Genomic DNA, 17,178 nt, shown 5'->3' on the forward strand with positions numbered 1-17,178 from the left:
CCAGCCCAAAATAGAGTGGGGCCATTTGTTCCTCTCGTTCATGTAGATAATACACTTCTGCAGTTTTTTTGTTTTTTGTTTTTGAGGGACAGATCCCAAGTGTAGACCTTCAAAGTACCTTTAATTTCACCTTAGATTCATCCTGTTCAAGCCTGTGGATCTTAACTGTGTCAGCTGGCCCACCTTCCCTGATGTCATTTTGCCTGTTTAATAAGCACATTTGATCCTCTCTGAGCAGATGAGGAAGCAGGCCTCAAAGCCAGGCGGAGGCGGGCCCCCCCATGTCTTTTAATCACGTGACCCGCGCCATGTGTACAGTTAGGAGCCGACAGACCAAATTGTGATATTTAATCCATACTGACCAATGAGTTGTCCTCCACATGCTAATGTAAAAAATTGCCTTTGCACCCCAAGAGATGTTTACTAGGAAAGGAGTTCTAGGGGTCTTGCCTTCTCCTGCACCTTAAAGAAGCACTTGGACTAAAAAGAACTGCTATTCTGGATGTCTCATAGAGATTCTTACACATTTCTGCTTCAGGTAACACGCACTGGAAAGTCCCTGCACTGGGTGTTTACTTTGAGTCACACTGTTCTGCAAACGTAATGACTTGGGCACATCATATAAGGTGGTGTGTGTGGCTGATTCTTTGCCTTCTGCCTCGAGTGCCACTGACACTGATGTCTCAACATGCTTTTAGGGAAGTTTCCAAGAGGTATTTGCTATATGTGCTTGGCTGCATTTGATATAAATAGATTTGAGGTTGGTGTTTGAAAGTGCTCTATAACCATATACAGAGCTAACTTATTAAGGATTTGCTATTGCACTGCAGACACTTAAATCTAATAATAGAAAAAGTCTCTTAACAGGCTGTCCCTCTCTCTGATGCCCCCTCTTTTTTATGTTTTGAAAGTGCTGACTAAATGTCAGGAGCTTTGGCAGCTTACCTGATTTAAGGCCCAGGATATTTGAAGAGGCAAGAAAAATGATTATGACCACGGTGCCTTAAGATGCATATATTGAGAGCTATTTTTAAGGTCTCATTTAATGTCTAATTGTCGACTTGGTGATTGTTATGTGTAAATTGTTAAACATTCGTGCTTTGCATTATTGGAAGTGCAAAGGCAGTAGTTCTGCAACTTGGAGCAGCAGACTAGTTAGTGGTTAGGTATTAGATTACCGTGCTTTTCAATGTGTCAGCCGTTTCCCTTTCTTCACTTGCTGCATAGAGATGAGGAAGGATGGGATCTTAGCTATAAATTAGAGGTTCATTGTATAAACATTGTAACCTTACGGTTTCTAGAATAATATAATTTCTGAATAGATAGTACATTTTTACTTTGCTTTATAGAACCCAATCTCTGACTTTTTTTTTTTAAGAAGTTCATTTAAAAGTTTTCTGTATATATACATACATATCTCAATGCTTTCTTCATGGCAGGTGCTCGGTCTTTTTTGACCCGTCTCCAGACCGAGGTTTTACAGGCATTATGTCCATTTTGTAGAGGAAGCAGATGAATTTATTTGCCTGGCCAGTGCTTGAGTGGCCCTCAGACCTGGGGACCATCTGGTGCCGAGACGAATCAGGCCTCTGCAGTTTTCACTTAGTGTTGCCTTCTGCTGCCTCTTACCTCCAGGAGAGGCCCTTGAATATATGACAGAGTTACGTCAGGGTTACCGGGGTCATCACATGTGTATGCTACCAAATTGTGTGGTGCTTGGACAGCCTTGTTTCAGTGTACAGTTCTCAGCATAATTCTCTTTATATTTGAAGTCCTGGCATTTTCTGAAGCCACCAGCAGCATGTCTATGGAATGATGTCCAGGGATGATGACCATGGAGCCCAGTTCAGGCTGACCCTCGGGGATCAGCATGTTGGTGAAGGGCAGCTGTTAGTGGACTTCCTTTCCTGCATGATGAGCAAGTTCATTTTGGAAAAGGATCTTGCTGCTCTGGTGCCAGATTGCCAATCAGTAGCACCCGGAGGAGTCATTTCTACCTTGACACGATAATCTTGCCAAGAGTTAATTTTTAATTAACACTCTATATTCCACTCAGAACAAATTCACCAAGATTGCCTCCTCTCATTTCCAAGTAAATCATTTCAGTCATGTTCACCTTTGTTACGGCATTAGCGTCTGTGAATGCTATTAAAAAAATTACTTCTATGCGGTGTTTACTGACCGTCAAGAGCAAATGACACCGGTACCTGTCCCAGGAAGAATCAGCTCCCAGGTGAAGTGGGGGCAAGGGGAGGTCTCTAATTCAACACTGGTTTATGGACGAAGCCCATGCCTTCCTCTAGGCAACACTGGTATTGATCCACAGAGGTTTTGAAATCTACAAAATGCTCACAAGTTTTTAATTTAGTATTTCGCTCTCTGTGATTATAAGTGAATAATTTGCCTTTCAAAGCTCTGATGTCCCATTTCTTTAGTATTGCTTTATTTAAGAGGACGCAGCATCAGAATTTTAAATCGCATTGGCAACTGAAGTGTCATTTCATAGCCTTTACCGTTGTTTTTGGTGGGAGAGAGGCAGGCATCTCCACAGAACGAGTGAGCAGATCTAATCTCGCATGGTGCTGGTGAGGAGGGGACAGGAGAGCCCTGGACAAGCTGGAGAGGAGTCTTATCCTGAAATGCTTATCTTAGGCGCTGTTACTGCTTTAAAATGATTTAATTGTTCAAAACAAAACAAAACATACAAAAAGTTTGTTTTGGAACATACATTTAGTTTTTTTTTTTTTAATCAAATTCTTTTAGTTCTAACTAGAATCTCAAGTTATTGGAGGAGGAAGAAATCTTGGGATATGGCTAGCAACAAAATTTCTGAGCACAGTGTTTAGCGGAAGGAATTATTTTTGAGGTTATTCGTGGTATGTGTATATACGCATTTGATGGTAGTAGACAAGTGTTTATGGGACCTTTAAGTACTTTGGGGGATGTGGAAGGAGTATAATTCTATCAACTAGATATAAACTTGAAGATGGTATTAATGGAAAGGGGTGAGGTTCAGCTGCTAATGGGTACAGTGTTTCTTTTTGGGTTGATGAAAAGTGTAAAGTCGGATCGTGGTGGTGGGTGTACAGCCTTGTGAACAGACTAGCACCATTGACTTGTACGCATCAAGGGGGTGCATTTTATGGTATGTGAGTGCTGCCTCAAGGGTGTTTAAAAAAAGATCCTATTAATGAATTCACAGTGCAGAGGAGATTCCAAAATTGCCTGTGATTTCCTGCTTTCCTTTTTCCATTCTCCAGATCTCCCAAAAGTAGTTGAAATGAAAGATAAAGAGGACCAAACACTCTTCTCTTCTGGCAGCGGGGGAATGCCGAGTGCGTGGCCCCAGATTTGTACAGTGAAAGTTGTTTACACGAGCCTTGAGTCTGTAAGCCCAGAGATAAGAGAAGCCAGGCTGAAGGCCCACTCAGGCAAAACCTGACCAGAGAAATGGGCCTGTTTGCCTTCTGGGAAATCTGGAATTTCCTGAAACTGGTCCCTTGATTTGTAGACAATGCAAGGCTGTCAACAAAGGAGTAGTGCAAAGTTGGGGTAGAATTGTGGCACGTGCGGCAACACGGGGGAACCGTGAAGACGTCATGCTAAGCGCAATAAGCCAGGCACGGAAGGACAAGCACCGTGTGAATCCACCTGCATGAGACGCCTAGAATCTTCAGCAGGTTCACAGAGACCGAAAGTAGCAGGCTGGCTGCCAGGGGGCTGGGGCGAGGGGAGCACGGGGGGCTAGTGTTGAGTGGATATACAGTTTCCTTCCGGGAAAATGAAATCCTGGAGATGGATGGTGGTGATGGTTGCACAATAACGTGAATGTGCTTAATGCCCCGAGCTGTACACTTAGAAATGGCTAGAATGTTAAGTTCTTACTTATGTTTATTTAGCCACAATAAAGAAATAATAAAGTAAAAGTAAAATCACTTAGAGGGGAAAAGGATAGGACAGGGTACTTGGATTCTCTACCAGACTGAGCATCTTTTTTGGTGGCCTTGCCTCTGCTGCTGTCCTACGTGTGTGTGTGTGTGTGTGTGTGTGTGTGTGTGTGTGTGTGTGTGTGTGTGTGTCGGCCAGGGTGCTTAGGGAGGCTCTACCTGCTCCACGTTCCTTCTGGTCCTTCTGCCCATCCCTCATGGAGCATCTCCTCTGTTCCAGAAACTGAGCTCCGCACTGAGGAAGAAGGAAAGTGTGCCCCCAAGACATTTATAGTCCAGAAGGAGGCTAGGGGAGATGCATTTACTTTACCCCCCTCCAAAAAGTGACATTGCCTTGTGCTCAGCTGTGGTAGGAAGTGTGGGTGGCACTATTTAGGCAGTACTTGGTGTGTGTGTGGGGGTGACAGTGAGATGTCTGGAAGCCTAATTTAAAGTAGTAAAATCAACATGTGGCTGAAATCCGATGCTTGCAGACAGTACGGACTCTTTAAAAAGACAGTGTTTCTCTAGAAGAATAAGACTTGTCTATGGCTTAAAAAGTTCTTCATGGAAAAAAGAGACCCTCATGGGGCTGGAGGAGCCAGCAGGATGAGGATGAGGTAATCTGTGTGATGGCAACTGTTTCCTGAGGCGACAGAAGACAGACATAGCTAATTCTTTAAGGAACTGTGGGCTCGTCCATGGAGGAGACTAAAACGCAGACGTGAAACAGAACATGTCTACAGAGTGTCAGTCCTTTCAGGAAAATACCGTAGACTGGGGGGCGCGTATGAACCACAGACGCTACTCTCTCAGTTCTGGAGGCTTGGAAGTCCAAGATCAAGGTACCAGCAGATTCAGTGTCTGGTGGGGCCTGCTTCCTGGTTCACAATATTTTTGCTGTGTCCTCACATGGCAGGAGGAGCGAGGGAGCTGTCTGGGGTCTCTTGTAGGGTCACTAACCCCAGTTGTGAGGGCTCCACCCTCATGAGTAACCAACCACCTCTCAAAAGCACCACCTCCTAATGCCATCTCTTTGGGGTTAGGACTTCAACATGGTAACCTGGACAAGGTACAAACATTCAATCTGGCAGAGCAGTACCTATGTAAGAATTAATTTGGTAATTACAAATTGTGGAAGAGAAGCATGAACGTCAGGTGGGTCAGTGACCATGAGCTCTTAGGAGAATCTAGTTTCACAACACATTTAATGTTTTTAGAAAGAGGTGGTTCTGAGGCTGCCTTCTTCTGCTAAACAGATTCTTTACTGGGGAGGAGGTGGTGGGGGAGATGGAGTAGAGGTGAAGTGGGGCAAGTATGTGATATTTTTGGAACAGTGTGAGATGCTAAGTAATTTCCTGATAAGATTAGTTTCCTCCTAGGTTAAACCTGCACTGTGGTCATTCTCTTACTAATGAAAACGTCAAAGGGTGTGTGTCCTGAGCCCTGAGCACCCTCGAAAGAGCTGGCTTTTTGAGATAAGGGCGGAATCAGTTTTCGTGGAGTACCTTATTTTGATTTGAAGTTCGTGAATTTCACAATAGAAGTAAGTCACCGTCTTTATTTTCCATGTCACTTTCCCACTGTATGTGTGTGTTGTGTGGAGGGGTGGAGGTATTGCAACAGTTCAGAATATAGCAAAATTTGAAAAGTCAAACACTAAGAATTATTAACCTAATGTTGCTGGAAACAAGTCCTTTTATTTTCCAGAAGAGGAAAACTAGAAAATAATTACACTAGTGAAAAACACTTCTTCCTTCCTGCTTGCTCACAATTCCGTTCTCCTTAACCGGTTACATTTTTAAAAAAACTTTATTTTAAAGTGAAAGCAAGTTTATGCCGGAAGATACACACTTCATAGACAGCGTGCAGTCCGTATCACTCAGAAGGGAGAGCGGCTTAGGAGATACACACTCCATAGGCAGACTGCGGGCCATTTCAAAAGGCGAGAGGGAGAGAGACCCAAAGGTGTGGGGTGTTTAGTTTAAAGTAAAAGTAGATACACAGTCTATAGACAGTGCGGGCTCTCTGAAGGCAAAAGAGAGTCTGTAATAGGTATATTAAAGGAAACGAGTAAAGAGCTGTCTCATTGTGTTTAAGGCAGTGAATGTTACCGAACCAAAGTTGGATCCTCTTCCCCGGGCGCGGTAAAGCCAATCTGTTGACACCGGGTTGGGGTGAAGGAAAATGCAGCCTTTATTGTTAGGTACTAGACAAGGAGTCCTGGACAGCTAGTGCTGAAAAAGCCCCAACTCTCTGATGGGTTTCAGGGAAGCATTTTTAAAGTCCAGGTGAGGGAGTGGCGTCCCAGGGTACATGATCAGCTTGTGCACAGTTCTCCGACTGGTTGATGGTGAGGTCGAGGGGCCGCGTCACAGTGGGTAACGTTATCAATCCTCTGGCTCCTTTAGGTCTGGGGGCTAAGTGTTCATGGTCATCAAGGAGTTAACGTCTTCCATTTGGTGGGGTTTTAGCATCTGTAAAACAACGCAGGAAGTGTGCATCAGATACCATTATCTGGGTACTTCAGAGAGAAATGAGAGCAGAGGAGATGGGGGAGGGGTCTGTCCCGGGAAGGCTCCATCAGGTCCTGCTTGGTTCCATGAAGACTGAGGAGTTTGTATTGGCCTGTATCTTGAGAAAACTGCCCCCCGCCCTGGCTTGGTGCTGTTAGCTGTGAGGGACAAATACAACTTCACATTTTGTAAGTAAAGCTAATAGTCTGTCGTTGATCTAATTTCTTGACTTTTAGGGCGTAGGTTACAAATATATATGCATTTTAAAAATAAATGGTGACACTTTTCATTTGTTTTTCTTCATAAGAGCAGGGGAATTTCTTTTTACAACAGATTTTCCCCAATGACTAAAATAATACACACTCAAGGCAGAAAACTTGGAAATTAGAAAAAAATGGAGAAGTTTCTGGAAAATCTCTTCCTTTCAGGGAAACTGTTGGTTTTGTTTTGAGCAAAATTCATTCCTGCTGATTTTCCGTTGTCGTCCCAGCAGTTCTTTCTGGTTTGGAAATCTGGCTTGTGGAGGGCTTGTCAAGGACATGGCTCTCCTTCCCTGCCTCCTCTCTGGACTCTTGAATTTGGAGGACTTGGGAGGCAGTCACCTGGCCTTCTCACCCTGTCAGCTTCCTGTCTTTGAATTTGTTAAACATTGAATTCCATGGTCTGGTTAATGGAACATCTTGGAGCCCTTGACTCGTGAATGTGTGTCCCTAGGGCTTGTGTCTAAGTTTGGGGTTTGACAGTCAGAATGACCTTATAGAGGAAAGGAGCTCTCATGTGGGAAGTGTTGGGTCCACACTCTGGCCCCAGTACTCATTTGAACTGTAGCGGTGACAAGTTCAACTCAGCTTGTTCATGTGTGAGTGGTGTTGACTGAAGAAAAAAAAAAAAGCACAACCTAAAAGTTGAGAATTATGTTTTATTTGGCGGACGCAAAGAGGACTTACGCTCAGGAGACAGCCTCTCAGATAGCTCTGAGGGACTGTTTCAAAGAGGTAAGGGAGGAGCCAGGATATATAGGCGTTTTTTCCAAAAAATAAATAAAAATTAAAAACCCAAAAAGCAAGAAGCAAAAAACAAACAAAGAACAAACAACCCCCCCCAATGAGATAGCGGAAACATCAAAAGATCAACGTTAATTAAAGAAAGCCAGACATCTCAAGTTAATGAATTAAGTACTTTTCTCTGTGTGGGAAGATGCAAGAGCCTAGGCTTATTGAAATCATTCCTTTGATAAGCACCTTGAATATTAGGGCCAGTGTCCTGTTTTTCTCCATCCTGAATCCCCTCAGGGTGCACAGCTGGGGGCAGCTGCAGTGGCTGATGGCTTGATGGCTGCAACTTCCTTTGTGTCCTGATCAGCAGGAGACATTCTTTGTCCACGGTGGTAATTCTTAGATAAAACATCTGCTTTATCTGGTACCTAGCAGATTCTCAGAAAGAATCCTTTCCGTGAACTTTATGCCCACCAAAACCAGTTTGTTTCTTCCATTAAGCAGTATTTACTGAGCACCACCTGGATACCAGGCCTTGCTCGAGGTACCAGACCCCAGAACAGAAAAATCCCTACCTTCAGGGAGCTTGGATTCTTGTGGGGGAGGCAGTAATAAACAAGGTAGCTAAATATGTGGTATATTAAATAATGGTAAGTGCTAGAGACAAAAGAGTAGAGCGTGGAAGAGGAGATACGGGGGGTGTGTGTACTGAGGGAGAAGGAACATTGAGTTATTTAACCTGTGATGTAGCTGCATGTTGTCTCCATGTGTAATGGGGCTTTATGCTCCAGCTGGAGGCCACAATTTACCCCTGTTGAATATAACCACCTTGCTGTCCCCGACATGGTGTTTGAGGAGGAGGTGGGTTCTGGATCTTGCCTGGCTGGGAATGAGGGCTCGGCAACAACGTTTAGGGTTTGAGAGGTGTGTGTGTGTGTGTGTGTGGTCTTTGGATATCCATGGAGCGTGCTTAGAATAGTGTCAAGCATTCAGTAAATTTTTGCTTTTACATGTTAACACTGTATTATGTCTTATGTTATAAAACTCAAAGCTTTAAATAGAACCCGGACGGGCCACTTTCTTGGAAAAAGTGCCCAGTACTGGAAGCAATAATTACATAAGTGCCAAATTTGGAGCACAGATGTAATGTTGAACCTCCCACCCCCATCTTTCCCACACTGGTACTTCTCTTTTCAAATCTCCCATCTTCTCTCCTCCTCCCCCTCTTTCACCCCTTGGGGCCATTTTGGAGAAATAGGTTTTAAGTCAGGAACCACAGTTAATGTATGTGACAAAGGCCCCTTGTGAGATTATCTACTGAATCAATAGGCAAAAGGAAGAAACTGTTCTCAAAGAATAATCACGCTTCTAAAATGCACATGGATAAAGGGAAGAGGATGAAAAATCCAATAAAGATGTGCTTGCTGACTGATGCGGGGAAAAAGTACAGTGCTTTGCTAAACCCTAGCCATATCTTATTTAGTGACCAAATTTGGGTTTTGGAAAATATAGAAATCCATTCAGGAATGCAAGCTTATTCTATGTGATTTATACCGGCACTTTCTCATTACTTCTCAGTGGTGCTTTTAAATTTAAGGAAAAGGAATCATTTCTGATATTAAACTTCAGAAATGTTATTGAAGACTACTGCTAATTATTTCAGTTTTCTATGCAGTGAAGTATTGTGGAGAGTTTTAGAATTTACATGGATCTGGGTTAGAATGTCAGATACTTATAATGATGGCTGACTACCATCATCATTATTATTACTATTACTACTATTAGTAAACTTGGTGTATTAATAACACTAAGTGAAAATATGACATTAAAAATTAATGTTTGAGGGGAGGGTATAGCTCAGTGGTAAAACACATGCCTAGCATGCATGAGATCCTGGGTTCAATCTCTAGTACCACCATCAAATAAAGAAATAAATAAGTAAGTAAACCTAATTACCTCCCCCTGCAAAAAAAAACCCCATAAAATAAATTTTTTTAATTAAAAAAAGAATAAAACTTAAAAAAATATTTATAGCTAAGGCATGGATGTAATCTAAATGTCTTTCGACAGATAATTAGAAGTTGTGGTATGTATGTATACAATGGAATACTACTCAGCCATAGAAAAGAATAAAATTATGCCATTTGCAGCAACATGAATGGACGTAGAGATTATCATACTAAGCAAAGTGAGTCAAAGACAAATATGATATCACTTATATATGGAATCTGAGAAATGACACAAATGAACTTGTTTACAAAACAGAAACAGACTCACAGACATAGAAAAACTCATGGTTACCAAAGGGGAAAGGGGAGGGGGAGATAAATTAGGAGTTTGAAATTAGCAGACACAAACTATTTTATACGGGATAAATAAACAACAAGGTCCTACTGTATAGCACAGGAAACTATACTCACTAACACATAATAACCTATAATGAAAAAGAATATGCATATGTGTAACTGGATCACTGTCCTGAATACTGGAAATTAACACGACATTGTAAATCAGCTATACTTCAGTTTAAAAAAAGGAATGTGTACCAACTGGGCAATTGGATGAGGTCTCTCAAAGTCAATATTAAGAATTAACTTAATGGAAAAGACTCTGAAGAAAATATAGATGTATGTATATGTGTAACTGAATCACTTTGCTGTACATCTGAAACTAACACAACATTGTAAATCAACTATACTTCAACAACAACAAAAAAAGAACCCAAAAAAACCCACCCAAAACTATAAAACTTTCTGACAGAAGCCAAATCAGTCAGGTTAAATTATAGCATCTATGTTGTGCCAAACACTCACACACATCGATCCATTTAATCATCACAACAACCCAGTGAGATGATAATTACTTCACGTGTAAGAAGACACTGTGAAATCACTATAATTTCTCTGCGTGTTCACTCAAATGTCTTCATTCAGAGAGAAATAAGCACAGATACAAGGTGTGGGTGGTGTGATGCTGCATTCTAGAACTGTAAGATTTTCATTTCCAGGTAATGGAGTTTTGGGTGTATCAGAAGTTCTAAATTGCTAAGTGTAATGACGGGCAGCCTGCTGCTTCCCTTCAAGTTCCCAGCTGCCTGGGGAGCCTCTGTACCAGGAATCCCGGGGGAAGAGAGAAGGAGAAATCATGACTGTCTCAGCCTGGTCACCAGATACCCCATCTGGGCAGGCCTATCCACGGGGATTTTCCAACCTGTTTCCTTCCCTGCAAAACAGAGATTACAGGCTGGGCTCTCATTCCTTTGGGAATCCAGTTTATTTCCCAGGTCGACATATCAGTTTAGGAGAAAGCAAAGTTAGAAACTTCCTGGGAGTTTTCCGGAAGACTCTGCAAACACACCAGACCTTTAGGATTCCATTCAGTCGGCACTCACAGGGCCCAGTATCGTGGGCATGAAACATAACGGTGGTTCCGTGTTGTATCCCTAGGCGGACTGGGCTTCTGCCCTACAGAAGGCTGAAGTGCTTCAGAATGCTGCCCTGTACTAGTGACCTCCTATGACTTTTCAACTCAGTTGTTATCTTGATCAACAAAAGAAATCTTTATTTTTTAAAGGGACGCAGTTTATTTAAATGGAGGTACTGGGGATTGAACTGAGGACCTTATGCATACTAAGCATGTGCTTGCTTTACCGCTGAGCTATTTCCCTCCCCCCAAAAAGTGATCTTTTAAGGTAAATAACATTTTTCTTTCCTTACTTTCTAAATCTCTTAATCTCACTAAGCCTCAGTTTTTTGTCAGCAAAATGAACATGATATAAATACCTGCCCTCAGGTGGCCATTGTTCATTGTAACCAAGGTAACAGATTTTTCTCCTGAATTCTAGAGGCCATTTGGTATGAGTAGAGAGGGCAAGGTTTTGGAGTTGGCCAGGCTTCACGTTCACGTGCTACCTCGGTTCACACATCTGTACGGTGGGGTTAAGCTTTCTGCCGCAAGTGTTCTTGAGGGTTACCTGAGGTCTCACCTTTGTTTAATAACCTGGGCCAGGACGCCGTTTCCTTAGATCAGTATTGCACCCTTCACCCTGAAAGCCTTGGGTGTTTACCAGTCCCCCAGTTCTTTCTTTTTCAATCCTGGCTCAGAGCCTCGGAAGACTTGGTGGTTAGGGGATGGTTCTCAGCAGAGGGGGACTTGGAATTTGACTATTTTAATTTTGTTTTTTTTTTTTTTTTAGGAAAATTGTTCTTAAGGAAGTAAAGTCCTAAACTGAAAGAATTTTAACTTGTCATACACACCCTAGAAAAACTTGCATCACACCTGGAATTGATTTTGTAGTCAGGAGTTGAAAGTGGCCTCTTTTAACCTTGGGGGAACAAATGCCTTTCAAACCTCAATATTCTGCTTTCTTTTCTAGGACATTCTTTAAGCAGCTGTTTGAAAAGTTTTATTTTGTTACGCGTTAGAGGACTCTATGAAAAAGTTCTGGGAGAAGAGGGGTAATTAGTGGCTTCAGTGAGGGGATGAAGCATTGGCACATTTGTGCAAGGGATTTGGCGCAGAACTTGTACGTTGTGATGTCATGTCGTCCCTGTCTTCGCCTTTCCTTAGGTGTACTAGATGAAATAGGTCCCCCGCCCCCCCACTGTTGTTTCAGTGATGACACACGGGGAACAAGGATGCAGCTCTAAGCAGGCGAGTATCCTTTGTTGAATACTGTGGGTTGACCCTCCACTTTCCGTGTCTGCTGCTTGCTTCCTGTCCAGATCGTTGGTGAAGCACACACAGCTTGATCCGCATGTTTGTTTCAGGCCCCTAATACGTTCATTAAAGTAAATTCTGTTTCTCTTCCTTTCACTTCAAATCAGTCTTTCTAGTCCACACTTCCCAGCTGAGCTACCCCTCTCCCTTCGTTCCCCTCCCTGCCCCAGGCTGTGCAGACCTGGCCCCAGGGGGTGGGGCAGCCAGGTCACTGACCCCTAGCATGGAGGAAAGGTGGGGCGGGAGGCCGCTTCCTCCAGGCCTTGGACTTCCTGTGCAGCCTGGAGGGAAACGGAGCTGGAGGGTGTGCGAACCCTCAGGTCATACAAGCCACACAGACATTCCTGCACAGCAAAGAAAATTTAAACCATTGCGCCCTCCCCCCCCAATTAATGGCAATTCAGTTTCCAGGGCAACTGGAATGTAGCTGTTATTTATAAATTGATCAACTGATAGGGTGATGTTAAAAAAGCTACTTTTCCTTTTGTCAGTCCTTAGCAATAGCAGGTTGTTTTGGTTTTTTTTTTTAAATAGCTGGAGCAGCTGTCTTTATTTTCCAGACTGCAGTGGCCTATTTTCACCTGGGAGATCTCTGGTTTGCTCTCTCTGGCAATTCCATACGTTGACCTTTGTACGTGCATTTGGCTGCCAGTGCCAGCTTTGGCACCTTGATGCCTCTGTTCTCAGTGTTGGAGTTGTTTATCTGGGGGTGGCCTGCCCTGTGAGGGCAGTCGGCACATCAAAGCATGTCCAGTTATTCTAGCAGCGTGCTAAACTGCTTGTGTTTACTTTTGTTTCCAAGGCTGTCATTTAATTTTATTTTTTTAATACATGAAAGTCTTTTTTCTCTCACTAGATTTTACTCCCCGCTTTGCCCCCTTCCCCATTAACAGTCACAGACTAGAGAAGTTTTTGAAAATCTTTGTCAAAGTTTCGTACAGAAAGAGAGGGTAAAAAAAAAAAAAAGCCCCAAATCTCACCAATCAGGCATAAACTCTCTTAACATTTTGGAATCCCTCCTTCTAGTTTTCAGGCACATAGTTTGTTATACTGGATGTACAGTTTCCCCTCTAATTTTTTTTTTCATTAAAAACTGTAGGTTTCATGTTAGTAGCTCCTCAGTGCACAGACCCGAGGCTACCCCAACCCCGCCTCACCACCAACTGCCCTCGTCCCAGTTTCTTCCCTCCTCCTTTCTTGGCTGACTTGGCCTTGAGTCAGACAGACCTGCTGTGAACCTCACTTAGCCCCTGTACTAGCTAACTTCATGTCCTCGGGCACCTGCATTCTTCTAAGCCTCCATTTTCCTATTTGCAGAACAGGGACCAGGGTGATCCCCAATTACAAGTTATTAGAATTCTGAGTCAGGCTGTGAAGGGTGCGGCGTGGGGTGTGGAGCAGGGGTGATGCGGCTGCCGCCGCCCTCCTGCCCACAGCCCCTTCCAGGATTTGGCTTGGCTGGTTCTGCTTGTCTGGTTTTGGAAGAAGAACCAGAAAGGAGAGGGAAGCAGAATGGGGGAGGTGTTCCAAGAAGCCTCCCTCCCCCTGCCCTCGGCTTTTAGGTGTAAAGTTCCAGCGTTTGCTTAGGACACTGCCTGAACCCTCCAGGGCCGGACGTCGGGCGGGATCAGCCTCGGCAGGTTCAGTGAGGTGGGAGAGGTGGGCCGGGGGCGCCAGGCCCGTGGGCGATCTCCTTGCAGGGGGGTCTGCCTCCCTAGTCTCTCCTCTTCTGGTCTGCCTTTGGGTGGCCCCCACCCAACTCCCCCCCAAGCCTCTGTCATTCTCCTGATGACCTGCGTGTTTCTCACCCCATCTGCGCCTAAGCAGGAGGGCAAGAAAGGATTTCTGTGGAAAGGAGTCTCTTTACACACTGCTGACATGAGGCTCTCCAAGGTACTAATCCACCTGATTTGTACATGAATTGCTCTGACTTAGCCTTTAATTATTCCAGGGGACTTTCACCTCCTTGGTAGGTAGGAGAAAGGCCATTCCTCAGATAAAACCAATGAAACTGGACTCGGTGGTGCTGAATATGGAAATGGTTCTTCTTTGCCCATTTTCTGCAAGATCACTGTCCTTCTGAGAGTGGAGGGCCGTGGAGGGGTGTCTTTCTTTTTCTTCATGTATTGCCCGTGAAGAGTGAGTCCCGTGCACTTGGTACTTCAGCTATGCCGTTTAAGGACTGTGAACAGACTTAGTCAAAAAAGCCACCTTGAGTGTGGTGGATGGCGGAGGAGAGGAGACTTCAGGAAGAGGCGGTGGGTTGAATTTTATGAGAGCAAGAGTGAGATGAAACAGCTTAACGCCTCATGGCCCCCTTCAGACTCCCAAGTGTGTCTGTTAAAAAAAAAAAAAAACCTTTCAAGGTCTGGTCTTGTGGCTTGGAAGGATTGCCGATTCTCTCCCTACTCCGGTGGTGCCATCTGTGCACCTCAGATGGTACGAGAGCCATGTCTGCAAATGTGTTTGAACCTGTGCATTAGTAAGCCTGCACTGAGCAAGAATCGAAGGTTTACAAAGCCAGGCCTTAAAAGAGCTGAATGTGACTGTCTCCCTGGACACTGTCAGCGTGAACACGTTGCTGTCATCTACATTTTAAAACTCTGTGTTGCCTGAAAACAGAGAACCTAAGCTGCTTTGAATTTTTTTACTCGGCAGTGGCAACTTACACTCCGTAGTACAGCTGGCAAGGAAGAAGACCCCAAGAACCTTTCAGATGACCTTGCTTCTGGTAGTTCTTCTTGGAGTGCTGGTCTACAGACATTTCTTTTTTTTTTCTTGAGACTCTGCGTCCTCTGTTCAAATGAGGTTTCAGCTCGCAAGGTGACAACATGTTTTGTTTGCAAGCCTGTGCCCTTCGTTTTCAGATTCCTGCTGTTGGTGGAGTGGGAGCCTGCTGAGTTTCCCAGATGGGAAAACTGCCTCCTGCCTCCTGCTTCCGGTCTGCTTCTCTCCAGACGAGCCTGCTTGTTTCCTTTCTCTGGAACCTCTCCTTGTGGCCAAAGGTTTCATCAGCGATGTGGTGGTCACCAGACCTGACCTCCACACTCTGAACTTTGTAAGCGCCTCTAGTCGCTAGGCTCACCTCAATTAGGGGGACTGTGGCTTCCAGAGCTGTGACTGTTAACTGCTGCCAAGGGGGGTGGACGGCTCCTGGGGGACCCAGAGCGCCTTGAGCAGTGACCTATTTTAATCTAGAATTTAGGGTGAGCATCAAGTCACTGCTCGCCATTGTCATGTCAGTCTCTCTTTGCTCCTGGCTTCTCAGCCATCTCTTATGCTTATTTTTCCAGTTAATTTTCCTACTGCCCAGTGGACTGACTTTGTAAATACCTGATTAGGGTGGTGTTGTAGATGGTACCGAATCTTAGAAAACTTACTGCCAGGAAAAGGACCGTAATCCAGTGGTCTCTTAGGAAACCAAGGAAACCAAGGAACTCAAGGAAACCAAGTCCTGGAGGCCACACCTTTCTTTGGAGACCTGAGAATCCACTGCCGCCTCCCTTCTGACCTCGGAGAGGTGGGTGGGGGAAGGAGTGCTGGCTCACCTGAGGACACATTCTTTTTCTAACTATCAAAGCTGATTAGCAGGATTTGGATGCGCTTGGCTCTGAGGCCTCTCATAATCTCTCCTTTCTTCCTTACCAGGCTCACCTAGAATTTAAAGAAGGTTAAGCCAGTTGTGAAATGTATCACCTTTCAGAAACGAATAGCATCTTAATCAACTCCCTTTGAAAACACGTCAGACTGGGATCTGTAAGCCTGGGTGTAATCTGGTATGCCCGGAGGTTGGGACCTCCAGCTGGGGCACGCTGGGGAGACTGGTCCAACTCCAAGTTTGTTTTCTGGCTCCAAACAAACGAGTGGCTGTTTGACGATTGGCACGAGACCCGGTTTTAAAAGCACAGCCATATAGGGTATGGCAGGCTGGTAACCAGGGGGTTTAACGAGTGAGGTCATGGAAGGCCCAGATGAAACGTTTAATGTGTATCACAAGTGCAATTAATCTTCTTAACGTGCTGGGCCCAGGCCTGCTCTCCCTGCCCCGGCGGTGTGGGGGTACTGGAGGGGCCCCTTTGAAGGACTCTGTTCTTTGATGCTACAGATGGGTAACAGAAGCGTATCACACTTGGTATCTGGTATCATAAAGGCCTTTTGTGTGCCCGTGCTGATGCATTCTGCTCTGAGAAGCAAACAGAAAAACCTGATGCAGATTGATAAGAGATACAAAAGAGGATGGATTGCAAATGCAGTTTGATAGCTGTGGACTCTAGGATCAGACTGAATCATGGCAAAGGAAGGGAGTCCCCTCGGTGCCCAGTGTGCTGCTCAGTCCAGCACAGTATTCCAGGAGTAAGATTTAGAAACACAGGAAACAAACACTGGAGAAGGTGCTGAGATGCTGAATCTGAACTGATAGGTTAGCGTAGGGGTTCCAGGGAGAGAGAGGTGAGTGAGGGCTGCTGTGGTGAGGATGGCTTCCTGGGTGGGGTGGCCTTGAGTAGGAGGGTCACAAGGTGGGGGGGCAGGGTCGGGGAGCACAGGATGCTCCTGGGGGAGAGATCAGCGGGCCCAGTGTATGGTAGGGGAAAGGCTGGAAGAATTTAAAAGCAAGGGGTGGCACACTTTGCCTCTTTCACAGTGCGTGGAAGAGAAGGCCAGTGCAGGATCGCGTCCTTATAAGGCTGCTGCCCGGTTGTTTTTCAGCCCATTTTTTTAGCAGTCCTCTAAAATCCCAGCTAGACTCCCTCCTGCTGTTCTCTCTGTTGTGTAACAAGTAGCCTTGGGGACAAAGAGGTTTAAAATTGTGAGTTCAACAGATGTGGTTTGGGTGTGCTAGGATCCTCTAATGAATACAGAATCTACTCGCTAAGTGAATAATTGATAAGAGAAAAGAAATGTCTGTTCCTGTGTAATGTACCCATTTGCTTGTAATTAATGAAGGTCACACTTGAACCACTATTAAAATTCTGTTCTTTCCAAGTTTCCTTGCTGTGTGCTTATGCGGGTCTGTCACCTGCA

The 17,178-nt window shown here is 44.5% G+C and overlaps 1 protein-coding gene and 1 long non-coding RNA gene across 3 annotated transcripts in view; one reads left to right on the plus strand and one right to left on the minus strand.

The window, feature by feature from the left end:
* The window catches only part of RASSF3 (Ras association domain family member 3), a 64,338-nt gene that overhangs the window by 30,503 nt on the left and 16,657 nt on the right, over window positions 1-17,178 (plus strand). The window lies entirely within an intron of this gene.
* Window positions 6,099-10,410, minus strand: LOC140700156 (uncharacterized). 2 transcript variants are annotated; one of them, XR_012078418.1, is made up of 3 exons: window positions 10,301-10,410; window positions 7,684-7,796; window positions 6,099-6,403 (listed from the first exon to the last, which is right to left on the minus strand). It is a non-coding gene; the product is annotated as an uncharacterized lncRNA (long non-coding RNA). The 2 variants fall into 2 exon arrangements; XR_012078419.1 differs by lacking the exon at window positions 7,684-7,796.

Source organism: Vicugna pacos, chromosome 12 (genome assembly GCF_048564905.1).
Source record: "Vicugna pacos chromosome 12, VicPac4, whole genome shotgun sequence".
NCBI classification, from domain to species: Eukaryota; Metazoa; Chordata; class Mammalia; order Artiodactyla; family Camelidae; genus Vicugna; species Vicugna pacos.